The sequence below is a fragment of the Pan troglodytes genome, chromosome X (assembly GCF_028858775.2).
Source record: "Pan troglodytes isolate AG18354 chromosome X, NHGRI_mPanTro3-v2.0_pri, whole genome shotgun sequence".
NCBI classification, from domain to species: Eukaryota; Metazoa; Chordata; class Mammalia; order Primates; family Hominidae; genus Pan; species Pan troglodytes.
In genome coordinates, this window is record NC_072421.2 from 29,069,312 (window position 1) to 29,084,795 (window position 15,484).

The following is a 15,484-nucleotide window of genomic DNA, read 5'->3' on the forward strand; positions in this document are numbered from 1 at the left end:
TGCATTTTCCTAATGACTAATGATATTGAGAAACTTTTCTTGTGCTTAGTAAACGTTCTTGAAGTCCAACTTCTTGATATTTTTCTTTTGTTGCTTAGGCTTTCGGTATCATATCTAAGAATCCATTACCTAATCCAAGGTCTACTTTGATGCCAATATCACACAATTTTGATTATGTGACTTTTTCATAAATCTCGAGTTGTACATTTTTTGTATTTTCCTCTCATATGGTTGAGCAATGTTCCACATTTTGATATGTTTTGTTTTTATTTTCACTGAGTTTTATGTATTTTTTACATTTTCTTTGAGTGTTCCTCCATGACTTACGTAAGATTTAAAAGCATGTTGTTTAATATTCAAGTGCATGGATATTTTCCTGATGTCTTTGTTATTTATTTCTAGTTAGACTCTATTATGGTCAAAGAACAAATTTCACACACTTTTTAGTCTTAATTTGTTGAGATATGTTAATGGCCCAATATATGGCATATCTTAGTGACTGTTTCATGGGTTCTTGAAAATAAAATAGTGTATTTTACTATTTTGGGGTGGATTGTGGTATATATGTCAATTAGACCTTTTGGCTGGTTGTATTGTTCAGTTCTTTTATATCCTTGCTGATTTTCTGTCCAGTAGTTTTATCATTTTCTGAGAGTGGAATGTTAAAATCCTCAACTATAGCTGTGTATTTATCTATTTCTCCTTTCAGCTCTATCAGTTTTTACCTCAAGTATTTTGAGGCCTGTTTTTTGGTGCACACGCATTCAGTATCATTATATATTTTTGGTGAATTGATTCTTTTATCATTATGTAATGTCTATCATTGTCAGTAATTTTCTGTGAAATCTACTTTATCTGATATTGATATATTAATTATCTTCCTTTTTAACAATTAATGTTTGCATAGTGTATCTTTTTTCATCCATTTATTTTCAATCTACCTATGTAATTGTATTTGAAGTCAATTTCCTATAGGAAAGATATTGTTGGATCATATTTTTAACCCACTTTGCCAATCTCTGTCTCTTAATTGATGTATTTAGACCATTTACATTTAAAGTAATTATTTATATGTTAAGGCTTAAGTCTGCCATGTTATTATTTGTTTTCTCTGTTTCTTGTTCCTCCGTTTCTCTTTTTCTTAACTTCCTATGAGTTGCTTGTACATTTTTTAGGATACAATCTTGATTATTTGTATATCTGTACTAGTCCATTTTCATGCTGCTGATAAAGACTTACCCAAGACTGGGCAATTTACAAAAGAAAGAGGTTTAATTGGACTTACAGTTCCACGTGGCTGGGGAAGCCTCACAATCATGGCAGAAGGCAAGAAGGAGCAAGTTACGTCTTACATGGATGCCGGCAGGCAAAGAGAGAGTGAGAGCCAGGTGAAACGGGTTTCTCCTTATAAAACCATCAGATCTTGAGACTTATTCACTACCAGAAGAACAGTATGGGGGAAACCGCTGCCGTGATTCAATTATCTCCCACCAGGTCCCTCCCACAAAAATGGGAATTATGACAGATACAATTCAAGATGAGATTTGGGTGGGGACAAAGCTAAATTATATCAGTATCTTTTGAACATATCTTCTTATATTGTTTTCTTAGTGGTTGCTCTAGGTGTTACAATGCATGTAAGTAAGCTATCACTTACTTCTATTAATGGTTTATCACTTTGAGTGAAGTGTAGAAATCTTACTACCATTTAGGTCCTTTTACCTTTCCTAAATTTTAAATATAATGATCTTAATTATTTACTCTAGGTACATTGAGCATCACATCTAATGATGTCATAATTTTTGCTTCAAACATCAAATATAGTGTATGAAGCTCATGAGAAGACTAGTCTTCAATATATTACCCCATTCTTACTCATTCTGATGCTTTTCTTTCCTTTTTGAAGTTCCAAGCCTTCATTTGTTATCATTTCCTTTCTGTTTAGAGAACTTCCTTTAGCCTTTCTTTAAGGGTGCTTTTACTTGCAACAAAGTATCATAGGTTTCCTTCTTGTAGGTTTCCTTCACCTGAGAATGTCTTTATTTCCCGTTTATTCCTGAAGAATATTTTTGCTGGATGCAGAATTCTGGGTTGATATTTACTTCCTTTCAGTACTTGAAAAATCTTGCACCAGGCCTTCTAAATTGCATAGTTTTAGGGTGGGAAATTTACTGCAATTCAAGGTGGTATTCCTCTATATACAATATGTTGTTTCTGTCTGCTTTTAATTCTTTTCTTTTTGTTTAGTTCTCACAAGTTTAATTTTGTTGTGTCTTTGCATACATTTTTTTAGGTTTATCCTACTTGGAGTTTCCTCAGCTTTTTGAATCTATAGGATATGGCTTTCACTAAATTTGGAGAGTTTTCAACCATTATTTCTTTAAATGTTTTTGTTCTTCTCAGACTCTGATGATACAAATGTTAGATCTTTGTTATTGTCCTAAAGTTCCCTGATACTTTGTTCATTTTCTGCCCGGTCTCTTTTCTCCCCTGAGTTGTTATTGTCCTAAAGTTCCCTGATACTTTGTTCATTTTCTGCCAGGTCTCTTTTCTCCCCTGAGTTGAGATAAATTTCAAACTGAGTGCATTCCAATAATCTGTACTTAAGTTCACTGATTCTATCTTCTTGTGATCTCCAATGTACTCTTGAGCCCACCTATTGAATTTATTTTAATTACTACACTTTTCAGTTCTATGATTTCCATTTTGTTCTTTTTTATAATTTCTATTTCTTTGCTGAGGTTTTCTATTTTTTCCTTTGTTTCAAGAGTATATGTAATTGCTTGTTGACACATTTTGATGATGGCTGCTTTAAAAACCTTATCAGATAATGCGAAGATCTGATTCACCTTGCTTTCAACCACCTTGGTGTTTTATCAGTTCGTTGGTTCTTTTTATTCATGCTGTGATTTTTATGATTGTTCGTATAGCAAGTGATTTTTCCATTATAGTCTAGACATTTTAGATATTACATTATGAGACTATGGATCCTATTTCATCTCCTCTTTTTAGCAGACAATCGCCTGTTCAAGTGTAGCATGAAGGCAGTTTGCCATGCATATTCTGTTTCCAACTGAACCCCACCAACACTATCATGACAAAAGTGGGGCAGTGACTCACATTGCCTCACTACAGATAAGTGGAGTAGAGGTTTAGCCACCCCTTTGGCCCTGTTAACACCATCTTGATGAAAGTAGGGCACTGAGTCACATTGCTTCATTGCCTCTGAGTAGGAGTATAAGCTCGACTTCCCACTGGACACTCTGACACCAGCAAGGGGGTAAGGAGAGGACTGATGCATACCTCTTTGTTACTACAGATGGGGGCAGAAGCTCACTCTCTGCTAAACCCCATTAATACCAGGGAAGCACAGGGTTTGAGAAAGCAGAGTGTCAACTAGCTCTACATCCTACCACCTCATTCAGCTTCATTTATGCAGGTGGAAATAGAGGGTCAGTTCCCTACTGAGCCCTACTGACATCAAGGCCCAGTGGGGAGCTGAGGTTCAACTCCCACCTGGCATCAATGCCTGGCATCAATGAAATGCTTGGTGACCCAAATTTGTACTGCCTTCCTAAGTCTCACTAATCCTGGGTACAGAGGAGGCTCAGCTGCCTGCTGGATCCCACAGCCACTACACTGGCTGGGGAATCAGAATACTGCCTGAGACAGCCAGGCAGAGGCAAAAAGACCAGGTCCCTGCTCAGTCCTGCTAACACTATCTTGGCAGAGGAATTGGAGCACTTCCTGGTTCTGCTGAATGGAAGCAGAATTTCAACTGCCCCATTAACTTGCTGACAAAAGTGCTGTCTGCTTCCACCAGGCAGCAGAGGGAAGATTAGCTCCACATTTAGAAAATTAGGTCCCTGCTCAGCCCCACCCTAGGAAAAGGAAGGAAGAAATTAAGAGTCCCACCACCTGCTTTCATAGAGTAGGGTAGTGGTGTGAAAATCAACTCCCCACTAAGTTTCACTGAAATCCCAAAAGCAGGGGCATTTTTTTCTATTGGTGTTTGGCTGAGGGTGTATGTGTTGCCAAAAAGGTTTTTTTTATTGTTGAGACACCCCATTTCTGGTCGATTAGCTAGGGAAGAAAGTACTTTTTTTGGAGTTTTCTTTTATCCATGGCTATTGGCAGTTCCGGGTTAGATGCTTCTGAAGAGCCCTGTCTGGGATATATGGGCTATATTAAGGAAACCCAGATAACACATCACCATGTTATTCTTCAAGTCCCAAGGTCCCTAGGTAGTACACCCCTTTCAGCATTTTCCTATGCTTAGTGTTATATCCAAAGATCTAGGAAAATATGTATCATATAAAATTCAAGTGATATGTCAACTTGCAACATTTGAATTAATTTATATTCTAGACAACCTTTTTAGGTCCTCTTAAAATTTAAGTTGACAGTGAAGTGCCCATTCGCGTGGGTAAATTTTGATATAAAAGGTCAGTGCTACTCATATTTTCCCTGGAAAATCCCCTAAGAATATCAAAATATTTCTTGTTTTCCCCCATATCTTCCAAACATTTTAATGCTTCTAAGAGCTGATTATGGTAGAATTTTTTTAAGTATACAATCGTCTAAAAATAGCTCTGATTCTATGAATTAGGAAAGAAAAAGGAAAGAGGACCATTAACAGTCCAATCAGATAGTTAAATAAATAAATTTTTGCTAGAAAGAACTGAGAAAGTGGCATCATGTAACTAACTTCAAAATAATACATGGATAAAAATATATATTGCTAAAACTATAAATGTTTACAAAAACGTCCGTTAAAAATAAAAACAAGGCCGGCGCGGTGGCTCACGCCTGTAATCCCAACACTTTGGGAGCCCAAGGTGGGCGAATCACTAGGTCGGGAGTTCGAGACCAGCCTGGCCAACATGGTGAAAACCCGCCTCTACTAAAAATACGAAAAATTAGCTGGGCATGGTGGCACATGCCTGTAATCCCAGCTACTCGGGAGGCTGAGGCAGGAGAATCGCTTGAACCCGGGAGGCAGAGGTTGCAGTGAGCCGAGATCCCACCACTGCACTCCAGCCCCGGCGACAGAGTGAGACTATGTCTCAAAAATAAATAAATAAATATTAATTAATTAATTAATTAATTAAAATAAAAACAAAAGACAATCCCAGCCAGGCGCAGTGGCTCATGCCTGTAACCTCAGCACTTTGGGAGGCCGAGGTGGGCAGATCACTTGAGATCAGAAGTTCAAGACCAGCCTGGGCAACAAGGTGAAACCCCATCTCAACTAAAAATACAAAAATTAGCAGGGCATGGTGGCGGGTGCCTGTCATACCAGCTACTTGGGAGGCTGAGGCAGGAGAATTGCCTGAACCCAGGAGGCAGAGGTTGCAGTTGAGCCCAGATCATGCCACTGCACTCCAGCCTGGGCTACAGAGTGAGACTCCGTCTTAAAAAAAAAAAAAAAAAAAAAAGACAATCACTACACATTACAGTTGGAAGTTTCAAAACCATTCCCACAGATAAATGGAAGCATCTTGTAAATCCATAGAAATAATAGAGCATGGAACCAGTGGTTGGTTTCTCTACATACCGTAATTCCCCTTATTGGCTTTAGGGCCAAGACAGCAGCAGAAATATTGGTCCTGGTGCAATTCCTAAACGATGCAGCCCATCTGATGCTTCTTGTTCATAAAATGGAATATACAATGATCTTAAATGTCTAGAGAAAAAGTTAAGTTGCCTTCCCTACTTTTTTCCTTGGTGATTGTTATGGAGTCTACCAAGAAATACAATCAAGCCAAAATTGACACCAGGATTGTTTTGGTTTCCATACTTATGTAACAATTTTCAGCCCAAGTGAGTTGTAGAGGAAGCAGTTTCTCACATAAGAATTTGTGGCTCTCTGAGGCTTTCTTACTTCTTAATGGATTCAATGTAGTCTTTATAAAAGTAGACAGTACTTAAGAACAATATTAATTAGTTGTAAGTGTTTATGTATCTAATTTTTTGCATTTCTACAAGCAGTCTGCATTGCTGCACTGCAGATGTAGTTAGACATAATTCCAAAGTTCTAATAAATCCAATAGTATAAGTAAGGAATACATAGGTAGATAGATATATATATAGACAGATAGATAGTTAGATTCCAGGGTTAAAGCAGAACTTTTAATCTGGTCAGAGTATAACCTCTAAACTTTAATTATTTTCATCCTCTTCTTCAGTCAAGACCTGAACTCCTCTTCCATCTAGGTCTAGGGCAAATGTGTCATTTCCCAAAATCTATTTGTGTTCGTGACCCAGGTCAGGAAAAAGGAAGAAGGGAGCAGAGAATGCAAGATGTAATTGCTCTGAAGAAACATCGTGTCTCTTGCTGAGTGAAGTCTTACCAATACAGTTTATTAGCAAGTTTAATACCTTTCGATAAACAATGAGGCAAAAGTTTTGAAATAAAAGTAAGTAAAGTTTCTGTTCGCTTTAATAATTATCAAAATTAAAAGGGTAAGCAGCAACTTACAGCTTGTTACAGGAAGGTTTTATGGAAACTGTGATTCTAAAAGGATACCTCTGACTCATTAGAATCATTCCAGGCATATAGAGCAAAATGAGGAGGGAAGGAAAAAAAAAAAAAAAACTACCCAGAAAAGAGATTAAGAAAAGAATTCTGTTTAGTCATAGCGAAAGGAGGGAGGAAAGTATCAGAGGCCCAAAGGAAGCAAGGGAAGCAATATAAATGGGACAAAGGGATTAAAGGGCTGGGAGGTGAGGGCAGGTCTGGATTTGTTTGAAAGGCAAGGAGACGAGGTTAAGTGATTTACTAAAGGTCCCCTACTGAGTCACTGGCAGCACCGCTTCCATCCCTCCTATTTTGGGTTTCCTCTTTAGTTCCTTGTCTCTACACAGAAATAGACATTCTATGTGATTTTCTCTCATTGCAAATCTTTTATACTTTAACTCAGAAAGCCGTGTTTAGAGGGCTGTGTAGGTGGTTGTTTTTAATGTTGAATTTTTTCCCCTTCTTTGGGAAAACTGCTGGTATAGAAAGCTTCCTTGACTCAGTATTGAGACAAATAAAAGACAAATGTGTTATTCTACTGAGACTGTTGAAATGAAAGTTTGCTTTGAAGTCGGGTACTAGAATACATATGAGAAAATACTGTTCTTGTCATAAAAACTGGCAGCTGAGCATTCTTTGCCCTGTCAGAGAGAATGACAATCTAACGGGGCCAAAGTCAGACTGAGGGAATAGATTTTTTTTTCTTTAATTACTAACTCAACCTATGGCCAGAAAAGGACAAATGTTAGACATAAAGAGTAGATTAAAAATCTGGAGAAAATGACCAATAATCATATAATTAATATAAATGAATTTCAAGAATTCAAATTGTTATCTATTGATAGGAATATTATAAACATTAACAACTATTCCTAAGTATTTTTGAACAAGTCATTGACTTTATCCTGTAATTTTGACATAAGACAATATGATTTAACAGGAATCTTCCTATCTTTAAAATGCTGCAGCTTAAATCCATCCATCTGGAGTCTGATGTTTGAAACAGTTATTTCTGGAAGCCTCTGCTGATAGAAATCAAAACAATATAATACAAAACCTTAAAAAATGACAACAAATATATTGTTGGATTTTTCTCATACAATTAATTTCACCTTTACTTTCATATCTTACTGACCTGGATTTAACACCATAGCTATTGTTTTAAGTGTGAATCAGTCCAATATATGATGCTGAAAATATTAAATTTAAAATGAAGAGAAATCGAAACAGATATTCTCTTAGTCAATACATATCCCTACAGTTATATTTCTCTTAGTCATTAAAAAAATAAATTTAAGTGAAAACCTGTATTTATTAAAAGGCTATTAGAAGAAAAATCACTGACAAAATATCCAGTAGTTAAATAAGCTAGGGAAAAGCATGCAGGTCACTGGTTGCCAAGCCAACTCAAAACACTTGTCCTTCATGCCAGAGATGCTAGAGAACAGAATATCATAGAGGCACTGCTTTTGGTGGGCCCAACTCCCACGAACATGTAGAGCCAAAGGATGTGTTTAACAATCAATTTTTAAAAATCACTACTTCAGTGCATTAAATATGAAATACTAAAACTAATGGCTTGATGTTGACATCAAGACGCATCCAATGAAGTCAGCCTATGTTACCCCCGCAGACCTGAACTACATTAGCCTTGGACTGTCAGTGCTTGTCTAGGCTCTTTTTAAAAACTCTTACCTTTCTAGAGTTTATGGTTGCTCTGAGATTTCCTTTAGCCTTTTCAGATTATGGCCTCAGTTTCCTTTCTGCTCTCTGTTGACAACTCTCAGCATGTATTTTAGTTGAAACCATATGTTTTCTTTTTTTTTTAACTGGATACAGAAAAATTGTACATATTTTAGAGTATATGTGATATTTTGATACATGCATACGGTGTGTCATGATCAAATCAGGGTAACTGGGATATCCATTGCCTCAAACGTTTATCATTTCTTTGTGTTCAGAATATTCCAATTCTTCTCTTCTAGCTATTTTGAAATAAACGATAAATTATTGTTAACTACAATCACCCTGCTGTACTATCAAACACTAGAACTTATACCCTCTGTCTAACTGCATTCTCCTACCAGGAACCATACATTTTCTGAGTGAAAAGATTCAAAACAAGAGTTCTGTGTTATTGCTGTTGACTGGCCATGCTCTACAATCCATAACATTTAGATACTTCAGGGATTAATGATGTCTGAGCCTGGGAGTCCAAATATCTTGGTTCTAATCCTGACTCCAGCATTAATGTATACCATATCTTGGACACATCAGTTATATTCTTACCGACTCTTTCCTCACGTTGATTCACGCATGTCCATCTCTCTTTAGTGAATCACGAAATGTGGTAGAGAAGGAAAAATTATAATGTCCTAAATACTTTGAATTTTTCAGTGGAGAGTGATGCATAAGATTATTGCTGTTACTATATTCATTAACAATATATAAAGACATCCGGCCGGGCATGGTGGCTCATGCCTGTAATCCCAGCACTTTGGGAGGCCAAGGCAGGCGGATCATGAGGTCAGGAGATCAAGATCATCCTGGCTAACACGGTGAAACTCCATCTCTACTAAAAATACAAAAAATTAGCTGGGCATGGTGGCACTCGCCTGTAGTCCCAGCTACTCAGGAGGCTGAGGCAGGAGAATTGCTTAAACCTGGGAGGTGGAGGTTGCAGTGAGCTGAGATCGTGCCATTGCACTCCAGCCTGGGTGACAAAGTAAGACTCTGTCTCAAAAAAAAAAAAAAAAATACATCCTCTAGAAAGTGATGAGACATTTCCACACCTTGAAGGGAGTACCAGCTGTATAATTTTCAGGGCCCAGTGCAAAATGAAGATGCAGGACCCCTTTTAAAACTTATTAAGAATTTGAAGAGAGTGAGAGCAAAGCATTATGCAAGTGTGGGACACTTCTGAAAACACGGCCCTATGCAACTGTACAAGTTGCACATGCATGGAGCACATCTTGCCTAAAGCATTGCTCTTGGTAGGAAAAAATATAACAATTCCAAAAGCTTGTATTCTGGGATTTGACTCTTATTTTGTGCCTCAAATGAGGTGCAAAGATTAATCATTTAAAAAAAAAAACGAAACTCTTGTTTCCCCCTTTACTCTCTCTTATGTCTCTGGTAGGATGAGCCTTCCTACCCTTGCCATCATTTCAGTCACAGTCCAGAAAACATAAAAATCCACTGTAAAGAAGAGAAATGAAGAACAAATACAATATTCACTGTTTTGATACAATATTTGTTTAGTTTGCTGTCACTTTACACAACAAGTATGCAATACAAAAGAAGGCAACATTCTGAAAACATGCTCTCCTGGCTCATTTCGGTTTGCTACACTCCCTTTGCAGCTCTCAGGCTTCTTCTCCACCTCTTTCCTGTTCTGTTTCCAGGCAGGCTAATTCCCACAGAATATCGCTGGGCCCTTTTGTTGGCTAGCTTCCCATTGACAGAGGATTGGAGGTTGAGAGGCAAGAAAATTGTAGGTATTTCTTTTCAATTTATCCAACTCAGTGTTGATCTCTGGCAGCAGCAACAGCCCTCCCATCAGACAGCCCCACCTCCGTGATTCCAGTCTTCAGAGGCCTCCCCCTATCCCTTTGATGGGGGCCTAAAAGTGGTAACCATTTCCTGCTTCTACTACTCTTTGGATGCCTCAATGTCTCCTTTTAGTTTTGTCACTCTTGTTAAATTATCTTCATTTAAACCTTGGGAGTGAAATCTGTTTCTTGTGGGAACGCCGTATGATGCATGTGATTAAATGTAATATTCTACTTAAATCAACTTAAACAGATTCTACCCTTCTGAAAGGACTGCTCAAAATCCCAACCTATTCTTTAAACCCACCTGAATACTTCGGTCCGTATTGCTGTCACTCTTTTCTAGGGACTCGGGCCTGTGTGAAGAGACCACCAAACAGGATTTGTGTGAGCAATAAAGCTTTTTAGTCACCTGGGTGCAGGCGGGCTGAATCCGAAAAGAGAGTCAGCGAAGGGAGATAGGGGTGGGGCTGTTTTATAGGATGTGGGTGGGTAGTGGAAAATTACAATCAAAGGGGGTTGTTCTCTTGCGGGCAGGGGCGGGGGTCACAAGGTGCTCAGTGGGGGAGGTTCTGAGGCAGGAGAAGGAATTTCACAAGGTTAATCGCTCAGTTAAGGTGGGGCAGAAACAAATCACAATGGTGGAATGTCATCAGTTAAGGCAGGAACCGGCCATTTTCACTTCTTTTGTGATTCTTCACTTGCTTCAGGCCATGTGAATGTATACCTGCAGGTCACAGGGGATATGATGGCTTAGCTTGGGCTCAGAGGCCTGACATTACTGTCTTCTTATATTGATAAGAAAAATAACATAAAATAGTGTTGAAGTGTTGGGGCAGTGAAAATTTTTAGGGGGTGGTGTGGAGAGATAATGGGCGATGTTTCTCAGGGCTGCTTCGAGCGGGATTAGGGGTGGTGTGGGAACCCAGAGTGGGAGAGATTAAGCTGAAGGAAGATTTGGTGGTAAGGGGTGATATTGTGGGGTTGTTAGAAGGAGCATTTGTCATATAGAATGACTGGTGATGGCCTGGATACGGTTTTGGATGAATTGAGAAACTAAACAGAAGACACAAGGTCCGAATAAGAGAAGGAGAAAAACAGATATTAAAGGACTAAGAATTGGGAGGACCCAGGACATCCAATTAGAGAGTGCCCAAGGGGGTTCAGCATAATTACTTGCTTGGTTGGCGAGTTTTTGGCCTCTATCCTTGAGTTTTTTTATGTTGTCATACACCAGGCCAGATTGATTTAGGTAAAAACACTCTTCATTTAAAAATATACAGAGTCCTCTTTTTCAAGTTGGAGGCTGAGCTTGGTGAGGTGTGTTTTTAAAAGACCATTAGTCCGTTCTACCTTTCCTGAAGATTGAGGATGGTAAGGGGTATGAAGGTTTTACTAAATACCAAGAGCCTGAGAAACTGCTTGGGTGATTTGACTAATAAAGGCCAGTCTGTTATTGGACTATATAGAGGTGGGGAGGCCAAACCAAGGAATTATGTCTTACAGAAGGGAAGAAATGACCGTGGTCGCCTTTTCAGACCCTGTGGGAAAGGCCTCTACCCATCCAGTGAAAGTGTCTACCTAGACCAAGAGGTATTTTAGTTTCCTGACTTGGGGCATGTGAGTAAAGTCAATTTGCCAGTCCTGGGCAGGGGCAAATCCCTGAGCTTGATGTGTAGGGAAGGGAGGGGGCTGCCACTGCTCTAATACTTTTAGAGGCTCTCAAAATCACAAACTATGCTCAACTCTCTCTCTACAGCTCTCATAACTTCCAAGATCTATTTTCTTCCTCACACCTGATGCATATATTCTGCTCCCTGGCTCCTTCAGCTATACTCACTCTTTGTTGAGTCTCCCACAATTACCATTGTTCCTGGCCCAGACTTCAATCTGGCCTCCCACGTTATTCGGGATACCACACCTGACCCCCATGACTGTATCTCTCTGATCCACGTGACATTCACCCCATTTCCCCATATTTCCTTCTTTCCTATTCCTCACCCTGAACACACTTGGTTTATTGATGGCAGTTCCACCAGGCCTAATCGCTACTCACCAGCAAAGGCAGGCTGTGCCATAGTATCTTCCACATCTATCATTGAGGGACAGAAGTTGGAATGCTAGTTGCTTGTCTAGCCACCTTATCGGCATAAGCGTTGCCTAGAGCAATGGGATCTGACGCCACACGGAGACATGATGGCCAGCCTAAAACAGTAAGGTCAGGTTGTTTGGACAGAAAGGCTACAGGGCACAGTCCCAGTCCTTGTGTAAGAATTCCGACTGCACAGCCCTGCACTTCAGCTGTGTGTAATGAAAAGGGTTGGGATGAGTCAGGGAGAGCTAGTGTGGAAGCAGTATCTAAAGCTGTCTTCAAGGAATGGAAAGAGGAGTGGGGAAAGGATTTAGGATCTATGGGGTCAGCTAGGTTTCCTTTTTTGAGTTTATATAATGGTTTTGTTAGGATGGCAAAACGAGGTATCCAAAGGTGAAAGTATCCAACCATGCCAAGGAAGGAAAGGAGTTGTTGTTTTGTAGAAGGGGTTGGGGTTTGAGAGATCAGTCGGACACGATTGGCAGGGAGAGCACGTGTGTTTTCGTGACGAATTATGCCGAGGTAGGTAATGGATGGAGAAGAAATTTGAGCTTTGGAGGGGGATACCCAATATCCTTTGAAGAATAAATGCTGAAGGAGCAGGAGGGTGTGTTGTTGAGAAGATTCAAAGGACGAGCTACAAAGTAGAAGGTCATCAATATATTGAATAAGGTGAGAAGCGGAGGGGTGGAAAGAAAGTAAATCATGAGAAAGAGCTTGGCTGAAGTAATGAGGGCTGTCCCTGAAGTCTTGTGGCAGTACAGCCCAGGTAAGCTGCTGGGACTGATGGGTGTCAAGGTCAGTCCAGGTAAAAGCAAAGAGAGGCTGGGACGAGGAGTGCAGGGGAATAGTGAAAAAAGCATCTTTAAGATCAAGAACGGAATAGTGAGTTGTCGAGGAAGGTATTGAAGACAAAAGAGTGTACAGGTTGGGCATTACAGGGCGGATAGGCAAAACAGTTTGGTTGATAAGGCGCAGATCCTGAACTAACCTGTAAGACTTGTCCGGTTTTTGGACAGGTAAAATGGGGAAGCAGATAATTTGATTTAAAAGTCTCGGCCTAATAAGGGAACTGGGCAGGTGGGGATAACTAAAAAAGAGTGCATAAAACAATGTTGTCCAAGTTGGCACCAGAGTGGGGGAGTTTTAAGGGGTTTTAAGCTTGGCCGTCAGTACCCACAACAGTTATTGGGGCAAGGGAAACAGGCCCTTGAAAAGAAGATAATGTGGAGTGGGTAGCCCCCATATCGATTAAACAGGGGATGGACTTACCCTCCATCGTGAGAGTTACCCGAAGCTCGGCATCCGTGATGGTCCAGGGGCTTCCAATGCGATTGGGCAGCATCAGTCATCAGCCACTAAGCCAAGCAGATCTGGGAAGGAGTCAATCAGAGAGCCTCAGGCCAGAGCTTTAGGGGCTCTAGGAGTGGCTTCTGGGCTAGCTGGGCAGTCTGATTTCCAGTGGGTCCCTGCACAGATGGGACATGGCTTGGGAGGAATGCTAGGCTGCAGGCATTCCTTGGCCCAGTGGCCAGATTTCCGGCACTTGAAGCAAGATCCTGATGGAGAAGGTCCTGAAGGAACTCCTGACCGCTGTGGCTTAGGCGTTTTGAAGTTCTTGTGTGCTGGAGATGTGGCTGGGGTTTCTCTCACAGCAGAGGCAAGTAATTGCAACTCTTCCCTATTATTGCACCCCTTGAAGGCGAGGTTAATTAAGTCCTGTTGTGGGGTTTGAGGGCTGGAATTTAATTTTGGAGCTTTATTTAATGTCGGGAGTGGATTGGGTAATAAAACGTATATTGGGAATAAGACAGCCTTCTGACCCTTCAGGGTCAGGGCTGTAAAGCGTTTCAGGGTTGCTGCCAAATGGGCCATGAGCTAGGCTGGGTTTTTCATATTTGATGAAAAAGAGCCTAAACACTAACTGATTTGGGAGAGGTCGGATAAAGAAAAAGGAGCATTAACCTTGACTGTGCCTTTAGCTCCAGCCACCTCTTTATGAGGAAATTGTTGGGCAGGTGGGGGAAGGCTAGTCACGGAACGAAACTGTAAGCCAGACTGGGTGTGAGGAGGGGAGGTGATAGAATGATTATAGGGTGGAGGAGCAGAGGCTGCCAAAGAATTTGGACCTGGCTCAGCCTGGCGAGGAGCAGCCTGGAGAGGAGGGGAGAGGTCAGATGGGTCCATAGAAAAGGAAGATTGGAAAGACTCAGCAACGCTTAAGGTTGGGACTGAGGGGATAGACGGGAGGGAAAGAAGGAAGATTTGGGACGAGTTGCATTGGGAACGGAGACTAGGGAGGGACCAATGTGTAAAAGAATGCCTGGACGTCAGGCACCTCAGACCGTTTGCCTATTTTACAAGAATTATCTAGGTCTTGAAGGATGGAAAAATCGAAAGTGCCGTTTTCTGGCTATTTGGAACCATTGTCAAGTTTGTGTTGGGGTTAAGCGGCATTGCAGAAGAAAATAAGGCATTTAGGTTTTAGGTCAGTTATGAGTTGAAGAGGTTTTAAGTTCTTGAGAACACAGGCTAAGGGAGAAGAAGGAGGAATGGAGGGTGGAAGGTTGCCTATAGTGAAGGAAGCAAGCCCAGAGAAAAGAGAGGGTAGAGACACGGAGAGAAGGGTTGGAGGCTGCTTGTCCCCCAGGAAAGTGGTGCTTGCCGCTAAGGATGAAGGATCAAGGAAGGCGTCCCCGCGGTGATCAGACACCTCTGAAATGTGGGTGAATAATCAAGCAGGCGTCCCCGCAGTGATTAAACACCAAGGGAAGACTGTCTTCCCGAGTCTGTGCCTGGCGCTGGAGTTTTGGGTTCACGGATAAAATACATCTCTGTCTCTACCAGAAAAGGAAAGGAAACGAACTGAAATTAAGAGAAGGGAGCGATTGAAAGATGGTGCCAAGATTGAAAGGAGAAATAGGTTGAGGGATAGTGAGAGAGGTTGGAGAAGAGAGTAAACAGAGGCCGCTTACCGGATTTAAAATTGGTGAGATGTTCCTTGGGCTGGTTGGTCTGAGGACCCAAGTTCGTAGGTGGATCTTTCTCACAGAGCAAAGGGCAGGAGGACAGTGGATTGATCTCCCAAGGGAGTTTCCCCCCATCCGAGTCACGGCACCAAATTTCATGTGCGTCCGTGTGAAGAGACCACCAAACAAGCTTTGTGTGAGCAACAAGGCTGTTTATTTCACCTGGGTGCAGGCGGGCTGAGTCTGAAAAGAGAGTCAGCGAAGAGCTATGGGGTGGGGCTGTTTTATAGGATTTGGATGGGTAGTGGAAAATTACAATCAAATGGAGTTGTTCTCTTGCAGGCAGAGGCGG

General features: G+C 40.8%; 1 long non-coding RNA gene and 1 other non-coding gene across 2 annotated transcripts; both read right to left on the bottom strand.

Moving 5' to 3' along the window:
- Positions 1 to 3,381: 3,381 nt before the first annotated feature.
- On the bottom strand, positions 3,382 to 3,490 carry MIR6134 (microRNA mir-6134). Its single transcript, NR_106667.1, has one exon. It is a non-coding gene; the product is annotated as a microRNA mir-6134 (primary transcript).
- A 6,272-nt stretch (positions 3,491 to 9,762) lies between these two features.
- LOC129138653 (uncharacterized) lies at positions 9,763 to 15,283 on the bottom strand. Its single transcript, XR_008541985.2, has 4 exons — positions 15,139 to 15,283; positions 13,436 to 13,536; positions 12,128 to 12,276; positions 9,763 to 10,798 (listed from the first exon to the last, which is right to left on the bottom strand). It is a non-coding gene; the product is annotated as an uncharacterized LOC129138653 (long non-coding RNA).
- Positions 15,284 to 15,484: the final 201 nt, after the last annotated feature.